The sequence below is a fragment of the Ovis aries genome, chromosome 22 (genome assembly GCF_016772045.2).
Source record: "Ovis aries strain OAR_USU_Benz2616 breed Rambouillet chromosome 22, ARS-UI_Ramb_v3.0, whole genome shotgun sequence".
In the NCBI taxonomy this organism is placed as follows: domain Eukaryota; kingdom Metazoa; phylum Chordata; class Mammalia; order Artiodactyla; family Bovidae; genus Ovis; species Ovis aries.
The window spans coordinates 38,540,951-38,555,451 of record NC_056075.1 but is presented as its reverse complement, the minus strand read 5'-3'; positions in this window follow the sequence as shown (position 1 = coordinate 38,555,451).

Here is a 14,501-nt window from a genome sequence, read left to right as displayed (position 1 = left end):
ATCGCTCTTGAGTTTGTGGCTTCTCTCGCATTAACAACATGTACACTAAAAGGGCAAGTTATCTCAGTTCTCTCAGCTCACACTCTGTACATGGGAGTAGAGGCAGACACAGCACGACCGCAGGACTAGCCTGTATTCACGAAGGGGAAGGCTGGCAGACAGAGCAGCCCCTGGCCTCCAGCAGTGATGAGCTCTGCCAGGCACACACTGAGGAGGTGGGCTCTTGAATGGACTAGTCCCTGCATTACAGCCTATTCTGATTTCCGAGAGGAGCTCCCTGGTCCATTGTTCTCTACGGCTGACTCCACCCTCTGGGAGATTTCTTCTTGATCACTATCTCCTGGGCCACGTCTGAAGTGAATGTCGGGGGAGTTTGCTCTGCTTAGAGGCTGTCCAGCTTGCATAAGACAACTTCCTGCCTGGGCAATCTTGGGGCCCAGAGGGTGGCTCAGTGCTTCAATAGTCAAAATCTTTGCTAGTTGGGGCTTGTCATTTCTTTGGCAATAAAACACCCTAAAAATTGTTGTAGGTGTCTTATTAGACACACAGAAAATTACATGGCGTCTGATTTCAGTTATATCATGTTCAAGAACAGGCAAAATGAATCAAAGACAGCTCTGTGTTTGATTGGAGGAATGCAACAAGCAAGAACACTCAGAGGGTCTCAGGGGCTGACCTGAAGTCACACAGCCAGTTTGAGCAGAGGCAGGATTAGAACCCAGCTCTCCAGATTTACAGCTCAAGGAGCTCTCTTTCCACACTTGGCTCTCACAGGGAATGAAGAGACAGAGCAGTTTCAAAATGCAGTGTTTTCTTTTGGTGCTTTTAATTAGCATCTATGAAATACACTGCCAATCTAATTTAATTATAATTAGGTAACCAGAAGGCTGATTATATTGTAAATTTAGATTAAAGAGCTGTTGTTTTCAATTAGATTTGATTGTAAAGTGCTTTGACACTTTTCCGGCCTATGGAAAGTTTATTATATAATTTTCCACTTGTTCACTTGCGTTTTTACCCACAGGTCTGGGGTGCTGGTGATGGGACTAAAGTTCCCAGGGCACCCCGAGTTTGGCGCAGATTTGGACCTAGTACCCCCTCAATGGCAAGGACCACCAGATGCTAATGGGCTGTTGTATCAGGGTGATTTCACCCACGTGTGATAGTGGATCCAGCCAAAAAACAGCTAGAATTTCAGAGACTTAAAATCACTCGTGATAGAAACTGTGGAGGTGAGGCAGTACCAGGCTTAATTTACTTTCGGAACACTCAGCTCATTCCATCTTCCTGCTCTTCTAATCAGCGTGTTGGCTTCTGACCTCTGACCTGTAGTTGTGTATCTGGTGTTGTATCTCCAAGCTTTCCCACGTCCCTAGAAAAGGACATGCATTCCTGGCATCTCGAGCCTCCAGTAGATTTATCATGACTCCTTGGCCAGGATTGCAGCCAAGGGCCATTCCTAAGTCAACCACTGTTTCTAAGGAACCACTATAACGGGCTTGAGCAAATCAAAACTCATTCTGTAGTACCCAGGGTTACCTGTGGCCTGCCAGCCACCTAGTAGACCTGTGGGGACAGGGAGTGACTGTTGGTTAGGCTACCAACCGTCTTTGCCTGAAACCAGCGTGGCCACACTCTAGGCAGATTTGGCTGAGCCCAGCCCGGGTCTGCAAAACTATGATCAAAGGACTCTAGCTGCAAATCATTGCTTCATGACTTTCCACTAGATGTCTGCCATCTCTGCATTCCTGAGGACTAAGCTTTAGCTTTGCTTGTAGGTGGGGTTGGCAAGATAAGGTGCCATGAGGCAGGGAAAAGGGATGGAAAAGAGCGGTTAGAGAGAGGACTGTTTAGAGGAGGAGGCAAGCTGACTGGAGGATGAGAGGGAGGTGCATATGGCTACGAGCGGGGCCAAGCTGCCCTGGTTGCTCCTGGCGAATATTAAAGCTCTGCCTTGGGAAGAGGGTGTCAGAGAGAATGGGACTGGTCCTCAGAACCTCAGGAAATGCTCCCTCTAAGGCGGGATTGGGAGAAGGAAATGGCAACCCACTCCAGTATTCTTGCCTAGAGAATTCTGTGGACAGAGGAGGCTGGTGGGCTGCTGTCCATGGGGTCACATAGAGTCAGACACGACGGAAGTGACACAGCAGCAACAGTAGCAGCAGCAGCAGCAGCAGCAGCAGCAGCAGCAGCAGCAGCAGCAGCAGCAGCAGCAAGGCGGGATTATCTCTCTGACCCAAACTCTCCTATCTGTCGGACCAGGCTGCCTGCCTCTCCTGTCAAGCCTCCTGTGTGATGCCTAAGGATCGGAGAGAGGTTTCCATTATGAATCTTTGCTGATGGCACAGGCAGCCTCTGCTTCCCTACAAAAAAATTCCTCAAGGTGTTGAGACAACTGTATACATGAAGTTGAACAATGGATCCATGTGGTAATAAATGGCTGTTCTATCCTCAGAAAGCTGAAAAATACTTAAAATCCTCAACCACAGTTGTCCTTTTAAACCCTCCTTGCTGATGTTTTGTTGCCTTTTTAATTTCATTTTGTTCTTTTATTTTGCAATTAGACATGTGAGTCATGGGCTGAAGTCCAGTGACCAGCCAGTAGAGATTAGACTTCCTGTGGTGCTCCTAAAGGTTTCCATCTGTGTCTAAAATGGGGTTAACTTTACAGCTTTGTAAAAATCACTGGTATCAGTCCATCTGACTTCCCAGGTGGGGCAGTGGTAAAGAATCCATCTGCTAATGCAGGAGATGCCAGAGATGCAGGTTCCATCCCTGGGTTGGAAAGATTCCCTGGAGGTGGGCATGACAACCCACTCCAGTATTCTTGCCTGAAAAATCCCATGGACATAGGGGGCTGGAGGGCTACAGATCATAGGGTCGAAAAAGTTGCACACGACTGAGCGCGTGCGTGCACACACACACACACGCACACACATATCAGTCCATCCAGTATTCCATTTTCGAATCATTTTTATAAAACAATAAGGCAAAACCCCTGAAATTTTCATAAGCATATACTGTTGACCAGATATGAAAGGGAGCTGCCTAAACTGACCAGTTGGCTGACAGGAGACGGCCACTGTGCCAGAGCTGGAAATGTTTGGGTTGAGAGTATGAAAGGCAATTTGGGGTATGATGTATGAAAGTGCCGATTGTGTGCAAAACAGATGGAGCTGAGGCCTGTGGATGTCTGTCCCTCCTTAAACATGACAAGATGGATGTCAGCTGCTACCAGATGATCAGTGTGGCCTTTCAAGAGCTCTGAGCCCCTGCCCAATGCTAATCCGCTGAGAGTGCTGGCCCCAAGATCGTGAAGCATCTTGGGCCAACCACCTGGAATGCTGATAACAATTGCTTGGATTGATTGGCCATGAAGAACCAGGTGTTTTGTGCTCACTGCTGCCAACCATGTTTATGCCTGTGGCACCTGCCAGTGCTGGCTGATGGTGGCAGGAGGGGGAGGGGAGAGGGGTGGGGGGAGTCCTGAATTTCAATCCCAGGAAGACCCTTATTTCCAGGCCACAGCTGAATGATGTTGGACCCAGGGGTCCCCTTCCTCTAAGAACTCCATTGGGATTGGATGCACTAGACCTTTCAATGCCATTTTCCCCTCGTAAGTGTAGGCGATAGCGTTTAATAAACTTCTAATTCTCATCTCCAAAGTTCTCTGTAATCTTCTCCCCTGACACAATTTTCACCCTTTTCTTCCTTCATAATTCCTTTCACTGTGCCTTCTAGAACGTTTGCTCCACGATCAGCAGATTTTCTCATGCATTTTTTCTTCAAATATTCCCTCCATGTCTCAGCTTTAACCCAGACTTAGCCCTCCTCCGAGAGCAGTCTCCCTGTGACCTCCCAAAGGGACACATTTCCCGTCACTTGGGTTCCTTGATGGGCAGATGGTGTTGGTGTCCTCCTTGTCCCATCCATTCCTTCCCCTGCCCCTTGTGAGCTCCACTGAGGCTCACATCATTGGAGTTTCCTCCCCGCTCTCCTCATATTGAGCACCTCCCAGACATTACCAGCCCCATCACTTTCCTTTCCAGATTCCCCTTATCTCCACGTCAGCCCTGCCATCACTCCCATATGGGAAACACCAGCATCTGTGTAGAGAGCCCTTCAAGCCCTCTAGCCTCAGCCGTTGCTGGCCTCCTCATTAGGCCCAGTTCTTTTTTTTAAAAAAATATTTATTTGGTCACGTTGAGTCTCAGTTGTAGCACTCAGGGTCTTAGATCTCTGTTGCAGCATGCGGGATCTTTAGTTGTGGCATCTGGGATCTAGTTTCCTGACCAGGGATCAAACCCAGCCGCCCTGCACTGGGAGTGTGGAGTCTTAGCCACTGGACCTCCAGGGAAATCCCACCAGGCCCAATTATAATATTTGCTGCAAGAATACAAACGGAGGCTCATCTATATGTCTCTATGTCCAAATATTGACATGTTATTCACCCAGCTAACAGAATGCTAAATAACACATATACTATCCCCTTTTCTTGAAAAATATATCTTTATATGACAGCAACATTACAAAGTGTGTAAAGTTGTGGTAAAATTTCAAGATGATGGATTTATTCATAACTATTTTTGGGTTTGGCTGGGTGTTCTTTCCATGAGCTTATTATTTGGATAAGTAATAAAATGAACTCATAAAAAATTCATAAATTATATTTACTTCATAAAAGTTAATTTCTTGCCTCATTTAAGTAAATTACTAATTATGTTGTTATAATCAAGACTTTCACATAATTTGTGTTCTATCAAGAGTAATGATGAATTAGATAAACTTCTGGGGACACTGCAAAATGAAGAAGCTACATTCGGTTGAGGTTGCAGCAACTGGAGTTGTCTATTAAATTCTTAAAATAATACTTAGATTGGAAATGAATCATAGGTCTAACATATCATGTGCATATGATCATGATATGAGTTTCATATGTAATATTTTAATGGGGTTAGGCTATATATAGTTACTGTTACAGAAAATAGTACAAAACATTTAAATTTCATTATGAAAATTTCCTTTACCAATATCATGTTTCACTCTCTCTTATAAGAAAGATCAAGATTTATACATTATTTTAAAGTATTTTCCTTTCAAATTCCTCAATGCTTAGAATAGGAAGACTGACTACCGCAGCATATTATTTCATTTGTTAAAATCTTTCTTCAGAGTCCATTTTATTCTCTACTGGACAAAAAAAACTCCATAGAAACTATTTTGGGGTAATTTTGTACAAGGCTTTTTGTAGTCATGCAAACTTTGTTTCCTTTAACATTTGCTTTAAAAATTAAAATATTAATGCTCTAAAGAGTGAAAAACAAACAACTGTGTATGGTTTTGTTTCGTAAGCAACAGTTCACACCAAGTATGTGCGGACAGTGCAAATACAAATACAAGAAAGAAAGTAACTTTATTTTCTACTGAAGACTACAATTCACTTCTATTGTTTCACTTAACTTTTCAAGTGTACACCATCTATCTTGTCTAAATTAAATCAAATTGCTTTAACACAGCAAGTAGCTCCAAGCCTATGAATTAGAACATGAAAATGGACACCTGGCACAACTGGGCAATGTTACTGTTATGCAAGAATCGGTCACATTAATGCCAAGTGGAAAGGATTTCAGAAGTTAATTTGTCTTCTCTTTCAGTTAAGTGCTGCTGTTGTTCAGATCCTCCTTGCACTCTGATATGTCATTGTCCACTACTGGCGGTGTCCCCACCAACACACAGAAACCTTCATGGCACCCAGAACCATTGCTTGTTGTTTTGAGGATGTGGGGTTTGGAGAAGCAATTGTTATTGTTAGATCACCAAGTTGTGTCCAACTCTTCATGGTGCCACAGTTCCTTGTCTCTCACCATCTCCTGGAGTTTGCCCAAGTTCATGTCCATTGAATTGGTGATGTCCATTGAATCAGTGAGAAGCAATACTGAATTGCTAATTCAAACGTTCTACCTTTTGGTTATCATCTATCCTGCAGGTTTCCTGATTAAGGACAGACATCCTTGCAGCAGCTCTTCAACCTCATGGAGACCTCTCTTCCATAAACAACTCTCCAAGCTCTCTAGCCACCTGCCCCATCCGTCTTTATTTTCTTATGCAGCCTGAAGTTTATGACTGATTCATCTTTTTCATCACCGATCCAACTCTCCTTCCATTGCATGCATCTGACAAAACCCCAGGTTTAGAAGAACATGATCGTTTACATCAATCAGCGGCATCATTCTTAAAACCTTTCTTTCCCTCACCTTCAAGCTTTAACCCAAGTCCTGTCCATTCAAGTGACAAAAGACTCCTGCAGTCTACTACATTTTTCTTCAGCCATTACCATCCCCAAAGTCTAAGTCATCGTTACCTGTTTAAAAAATTTATTTATTTATTTGGCTGCATTGGGTCTTAGTTTTGGCACTTGAGATCTTACAGACTCTCTAGTTGTGGCCCAAAGGGCTCTGGGCTCTGGAGTGCGAGGGCTTAGTACTCGCACCTCAAAGGCTTAGTTTCTCTGTGGCATGTGGCATCTTAGTTCCCAGATCAGGGATGAAACCCATGTTCCCTGGATTGCAAGGCGGATTCTTAACTGCTGGACCACCAGGGAAGTCCCCCACCATCCTGTCTTGCCTGAAGTATTGCCATAACTCCCTAATTGGTCTCTTTTTCCACTCTTTGCTTCCCTATAAGCCATTTCCCTCAAGGTGCTGAGATGCCCCTATACAATGTAAATTACATCTTACGGTACTTCCTTATGTCTTTTCCATTCAAACAGAAATACAGACTCCTCAACAGGAGGTATAGAGCACACATGTGGCCATTTCCTTTTGTTGCTGTTTAGTCGCTAAGTCATATCTGACTCTTTTGCGACCCCAGGGTCTGTAGACTGCCATGCTCCTTTGTCCATGGGATTTTCCGGGCAAGAATAGTGGCATATTTTCTTGCCTGGAAATTTCCAGGCAAGAGAATATACCAACAGAATATTGGTATTCCAATTCGTATATTGGAATACCAATGTACTAATACTGGAATATTGGTATTCCTTTTCTAATACTCAAGGAAATGGGTTGCCATTTCCTTTTCTAAGGGAATCTTCCTGACCCAGGTATTGAGCTCGCTTCTCCTGCACTGGCAGGCTTTGGCAGGCAGATTCTTTACCACTGAGCCCAGGGAAGCCCTTTCCACCTCTCCTTCATATGCCACAACCCTTCCGTTCCCCTTCCCTCCACTAGAGTCTCAGTTTCTTTCTTTTAGTTCCTAGATGATGTCAAACATCTTCTGCCTGGAAAGCTGTCTCCTTAACTTGTTGACTGGCTAACTTCTACCCAGCCTTTTGTCTTGGCAGAAATACTCTTTTTCAGGTTGAGTCTCTTTGGTCACCCCAAGTAAAATAACTTTCTCTGTGATGTCTTCTTACAGTGCCTGGTGTTTTCCTTTATCCTGCTTGTCAGGCTTCGGTTCCTGTGGTTCATTGTTTAAATCTTGACACTTCAGAGGAGACTCCATGAGGGATGGAAACCCTTCTTGTCTGTATACTCCTGTAGCCCCAGCACAGTGCCTGAGCACAGAGATATTTGTGAATTTTGGAGTAAAAGAAATAGGCTGACAACAGGGAGCTGGTAGAGTAAGCTTTTTTCCTATAGTCTCCTTCAGCCTGGAATCCTTTCCTTCAGCCCCTTAATTCATCAGGTTTACAGAAAGAATCTGCATCATTATTTTTGTTTCCCTGCTAGGATGGAATCTGGCTGGATGCAGATGTTAAGATGTAAAAGGAAGGAACAAAATCCAACATGGAAAGAAATATCAAATAGAGAATACTCCCCCGAGTGGCTACACATTTCCACTGTAAGCAGTAATCTCATTGCACAGCTATTAAGGCTTGAGTTATTTACATGCCTTTAATCCTCTTACCTTCTAATCAAGATCATTCCAATAGCTTTGCCTTTAGACTTCCAATTGCATTATGCATTCACAAGTCACTTCTTTGTGAAATGCTGTATTGGTACCATTATAATCTCCTAGGGAGATTACAAGAAAAGTTTTCATTCTTCTTTATCCTAATATAGTTTATCAAAGTTGTGTTTTCAATTTTTCCATGCGAATGCCTTCATGAAATTAATAGTGAATTTAAAATGAAATAGAAATTAAAAACAATCATCTATAGGTCCATGTGTCATCTGTCACAAACTTGCCTAATTCAGTTGGTTCTGACTTGACTGCTTAGAAGCATGTACAGTTTGGGAGCTTTTTCATATAAATTTTCATCTCTTCTTTTCTCTTCTTGCTCACTTCTGAGCAATTTCATCCCTCTCTAACAATGCAAGAGGCTTCCCTGATGGCTCAGTCAGTAAAGAATCTGCCTGCAGTGCAGGAGACTCAAGTTTGATCTCTGGGTGGGGAAGATTCCCTGGAGATGGCAATCCACTCCAGTATTCTTGCCTGGGAAATCCCATCAACAGAGGAGTCCATGGGGTTGCAAAAGTCAGATGACTTAGCAACTAACCACTCTACCACCAACAATGCAACAATTAGGAGGGTTAAATAGATGAAAAGATATAAAAAGATGGTAATAATCTTTGTTTTCTCTTAGGGAAGAATGTATCTCATCATATGGATGGTATTTTAAGAGTTGATTAAAAGGAAAAAGGGCTACCAATCTAAAAATAAGATTTCAAGTAGATTTAACGTAGTGATGTGTTTATTCATTCAAAAATATTGAACAATCGTAATGAAATACTCTGCAGGAAAGTATGATGTGACATGATGGGATTCAAAGCTATGTAAGACTAATTCTTGGTGACAAAACCTCTGCACCCCCCCCCCATTTTAACTATTTTAGATAATTAGCTATATATTTATTTTGTAATTGTCTGTCTTGATTCTAATCAATACATACTCAGTTTTGTTTGTGTGTGCATGCTAAGTCACTTCAGTCACGTCTGACTCTTTGTGACCCTGTGTACTGTAGCTCCAGGCTCCTCTGTCCATGGGATTCTCCAGGCAAGAATGCTGGAGTGGGTTGCTATGTCCTCCTCCAGGGGATCTTCCCAACCCAGGGGATCAAACCTGCATCTCTCATGTCTTCTGCATTAGCAGGCAGGTTCTTTACCATTAGCGCCACCTGGGAAGCCCACTCAATTTTGCCTACATATATTTTTTAGGGATGTGTTTACAAGGGGTATGGAGTGGAGAGGTCAGGATGAAGTTATGTAGTGGATAGGTTCTGGGGATTAGATATCTGGGCCTGTAATGGGTATTGAATCCATTTAAACTTCCCTAGTTAACCTCAGATTTTATTCTTGTATCCCACTCTGAGTACCAGGGATGGGCCTCATTTTCCAAGAATAAATCCATGCCTTTGCAGTAAATGACTCTGGGATTTTGGTCTAAATGCTTTGTAGAATGGTTCAAGAATGAGCCAATGGGACATGGAGAAGAAGTATGCTTAGGGCTTCTGGGAAAGAACCTGCTTACTTACAATCAATGCCTACCAGGAGCCATAGACCCTCTTCTGGACATTGTTGGTAAAGTATGTTAGGTCTAGGGCTGTGGCAGCCAGTTTGTTGGCAGCCTAAGGATGAAGTTTGCAAACGAGAAAATCAGGTCAAAACTCAAGGCAGATAATAGAGCTGGAGACCTGACTGAAACACACCTCACCTTTGTCCCTCCTAGACTTTTATCAGTATGTTAGTCAATGAACAGCCTTAATTTTTAAGCAATTTTTACTTGAGATTTCTGTTTCTGGAAGCCAAAATAAATGTTTTAACATACAGGATCCAAACTTATACTTTCTTAATTTTGTTTTTATTTTTTAAACTTTGAGGTTAGGAATATTTTTCTGATTATAAAAATAGTGTTGATACGTGCTCACTGTAGAGAATATAGGAAAGATTGGAAGATAACAAAGAAGATAAAAACCATCTGTAATCCCATTCAGTTCAGTTCAGTTCAGTCACTCAGTTGTGTCTGACTCTTTGTAATCCCATTAGCCCTAGGTAACTGCTATTAATGTTTTGAATTAGTCTTCTGTTTACACAAATAAACTTACATATACATATTTCCTACTTTGGTAGAACTAATATCTTCAGTTCAGTTCAGTCGCTCAGTCATGTCCGACTTTTTGCAACCCCATGAATCGCAGCATGCCAGGCCTCCCTGTCCATCACCAACTCCCAGAGTTCACTCAGACTCACGTCCATCAAGTTGGTGATGCCATCCAGCCATCTCATCCTCTGTTGTACCCTTTTCCTCCTGCCCCCTATCCCTCCCAGCATCAGAGTCTTTTCCAATGAGTCAACTCTTCACATGAGGTGGCCAAAGTACTGGAGTTTCAGCTTTAGCATCATTACTTCCAAAGAACACTCAGGACTGATCTCCTTTAGAATGGACTGGTTGGATCTCCTTGCAGTCCAAGGGACTCTCAAGAGTCTTCTCCAACACCACACTTCAAAAGCATCAATTCTTCGGCACTCAGATTTCTTCACAGTCCAACTCTCACATCCATACATGACCACAGGAAAATCATAGCCTTGACTAGATGGATCTTAGATGGCAAAGTAATGTCTCTGCTTTTGAATATGCTATCTAGGTTGGTCATAACTTTCCTTCGTAAGCGTCTTTTAATTTCATGGCTGCAATCACCACCTGCAGTGATTTTGGAGCCCCCAAAATAAAGTCTGACACTGTTTCTACTATTTCGCCATCAATTTATTTCCCATGAAGTGATGGGACCAGATTCCATGATCTTCGTTTTCTGAATGTTGAGCTTTAAGCCAACTTTTTCACTCTCCTCTTACACTTTCATCAAGAGGCTTTTTAGTTCCTCTTCACTTTCTGCCATGAGGGTGGTGTCATCTGCATATCTGAGGTTATTGATATTTCTCCCGGCAATCTTGACTCCAGCTTGTGCTTCTTCCAGCCCAGTGTTTCTCATGATGTATTCTGCATATAAGTTAAATAAGCAGGGTGACAATATACAGCCTTAACGTACTCCTTTTCCTATTTGGAACCAGTCTGTTGTTCCATGTCCAGTTCTAACTGTTGCTTCCTGACCTGCATACAGGTTCCTCAAGAGACAGGTCAGGTGGTCTGGTATTTCCACCTCTTTCAGAATTTTCCAGTTTATTGTGATCCACACAGTCAAAGGCTTTGGCATAGTCAATAAAGCAGAAATAGATGTTTTTCTGGAACTCTCTTGCTTTTTCCGTGATCCAGCAGATGTTGGTAATTTGATCTCTGGTTCCTCTGCCTTTCCTAAAACCAGCTTGAACATCAGGAAGTTCACGGTTCATGTATTGCTGAAGCCTGGCTTGGAGAATTTTGAGCATTATTTTACTAGCATGTGAGATGAGTGCAATTGTGCGGTAGTTTGAGCATTCTTTGGCATTGCCTTTCTTTGGGATTGGAATGAAAACTGACCTTTTCCAGTCCTGTGGCCACTGCTGAGTTTTCCAAATTTGCTGGCATATTGAGTGCAGCACTTTCACAGCATCATCTTTCAGGATTTGAAACAGCTCAACTGGAATTCCATCACCTCCACTAGCTTTGTTCATAGTGATGCTTTCTAAGGCCCACTTGACTTCACATTCCAAGATGTCTGGCTCTAGGTGAGTGATCACACCATAGTGATTATCTTGGTTGTGAAGATCTTTTTGTACAGTTCTTCTATGTATTCTTGCCACCTCTTCTTAATATCTTCTGCTTCTGTTAGGTCCATACCATTTCTGTCCTTTATCGAGCCCATCTTTGCATGAAATGTTCCCTTGGTATCTCTAATTTTCTTGAAGAGATCTCTAGTCTTTCCCATTCTGTTGTTTCCTCTATTTCTTTGCATTGATCGCTGAGGAAGATTTTCTTATCTCTCCTTGCTATTCTTTGGAACTCTGCATTCAGATGCTTATATCTTTCCATTTCTCCTTTGCTTTTTGCTTCTCTTCTTTTCACAGCTATTTGTAAGGCCTCCTCAGACAGCCATTTTGCTTTTTTGCATTTGTTTTCCATGGGGTTGGTCTTGATCCCTGTCTCCTGTACAATGTCATGAACCTCATTCCATAGTTCATCAGGCACTCTATCAGATCTAGTCCCTTAAATCTATTCCTCACTTCCACTGTATAATCATAAGGGATTTGATTTAGGTCATACCTGAATGGTCGAGTGGTTTTCCCTACTTTCTTCAATTTAAATCTGAATTTGGCAATAAGGAATTCATGATCTGAGCCACAGTCAGCTCCTGGTCTTGTTTTTGCTGACTGTACAGAGCTTCTCCATCTTTGCCTGCAAAGAATATAATCAGTCTGATTTCGGTGTTGACCATCTGGTGATGTCCATGTGTAGAGTCTTCTCTTGTGTTTGCTATGACCAGTGCATTCTCTTGGCAAAACTCTATTAGCCTTTACCCTGCTTCATTCTGTATTCCAAGGCCAAATTTGCCTGTTACCCCAGAAAATAAAAGACAAATAAAAAATCCAAGAAAATAGATTAATGTCTGAGACTATGGAATTTTGTAGTAATTATTAATTAACCTGTGTTCTATCTGTACAATGTTGGGTCAGTGTTTGCTAGTAATGTTATTCTCCATCTCCACATCCCAGAACAAATCACCAAAGATTTTAAGTTAACACTTATTAAAATATATCAAGCTTTTAGTGAAAGTGTTAGTCACTAAGTTCTGTCCGATACTTTGCCACTCCATGGACTGTAGCCCACAAGTCTCCCCTGTCCGTGGAATTCTTCAGACAAGAGTACTGGAGCAGGTAGCCATTCCCTTCTCCAGTGGATCTTCCCACCTAAGGATTGAATCCAGGGTCTCTTGCATTGCAGGCAGATTCTTTATTGTCTCAGCCACCAGGGAAGTCCCAAGTGTAATATAACAACATCTCATGTCCACAAAATCAAGCAGTTATCAATATGTTCATTTGTTTCCCTTCAGTGGGTGATGCTTCTTATTTATGGCAAATTGCACCCTGTCAGTAACTGCTTTGGTTCAATCATGGTTAGATTTTTCCCTAATGGTATGTTTAACCAATTATAGCTAAGGTGAATGTCTCATATTGATTATTATGGCAGTATACATGTAAAGGGTTCTGTGTTTACATGTATGCTCAGTAAGCCTCCCTGTAGTAAGCCTTACTATTAATAGATGAAAGTTACTAGTCCCTTCAGTTCTAAATGTCTTCTTTTCATCATGATTTTCTGACCCATAAGTTGATTGGAAGACTAGAAATATGAGGGTTTACGAGCTGTCTGTTGGTAATTGATTTCTAACTGAAGTATACAGTGGTCAGAGAATGTGGCTGCTATGATACCAATCCTGAGACATGTAGACAGACTTGCTTTATGATCCAGCATGTTCAAGTATATATTCTGCAGTTGTTGAGTTCTCTGTGTATACATTAAACCAAAACTTGGTAACTGTGTTCTTCAAATCCTCTAGTCCCTTAAAGATGTTTCGGTCCATTTGATATATGTGTTAGTTTTTGTGGCTGCTGTAACAAATTAGCAGAAATAGGGGACTTTAAACAACAGAAAGATTCTTTCACAGTGCTGGAAGCTAGAAGTCTGAAATCATGGTTTTGGCAGGGCTGTCTTCTCTCTGGAGACTCTAGTGGAGAATTCATTCTTTGCCTCCTCCAGCTTTGGGTGGCTGCTGGCATTTGGTGTGAGTGTGACTGCATCACTCCAGCCTCTGCCTCTGAGGTCACACTGTCTCTTCCTCGTCTGTTTCTGTCTCAGATCTCTCTCCTGGCTCTATGACACTTGCCTCTGGTTTTAGGTTCCACCTGGATAATCCTGGGCTTTAGTGTGTAGAGAAGAGAATCTGCCTGCAATGCAGGAGATCTGGGTTCAATCCCTGGGTTGGGAAGATTCCCTGGAGAAAGGAATGGCAACCCACTTCCTGGATAACCCAAGAAGCTCTCCTCACCTCAAGATCTTTAATTACTTAAGCAAAGACCTTGTTTCCAAATAAAGTAACATTTACAGGTTCTAGGAATTAAGACACAGAGATATCTTTTGGGGGAGCTACTATTCAACCCATTGCAAACTGTTAAATCATCTATTCCAATGGTAGATTTTTCCTTCTTGTACTTCTGTCAACTTTTGCTTTATGTATTTTGTGACCATATTATTAGACACATATTTATGATTCTCTTATCTTGTGTACTGAGCGTTTTTTTATCTAGCCACACCCACCACCTCAAAAGTCTAGTAATGACAAACTATCCTTTGTTGCCTGAAAAAACTGTATTTCTCTTTCCTCTTACATTCTTTTCTTGCTGGGCTTATAATTCTAAGGTTACAATTTTTTCCCCGCTGAGCATTTTACTCTGAAAATTGTCTTTTTTTCTTTTTCATATTCCCCAAATGTCCCAAGGCCAGAGAATCAAAACACTGTGCTGATTCAAAAAATATATGCCCTTAATGAATATGAGACAGCATTTTCTGAAATTAAACCATTCTAAGTGCTCACAGGGCCTCCCTGGTGGTACAGTGGTAAAGAATCTGCTTGC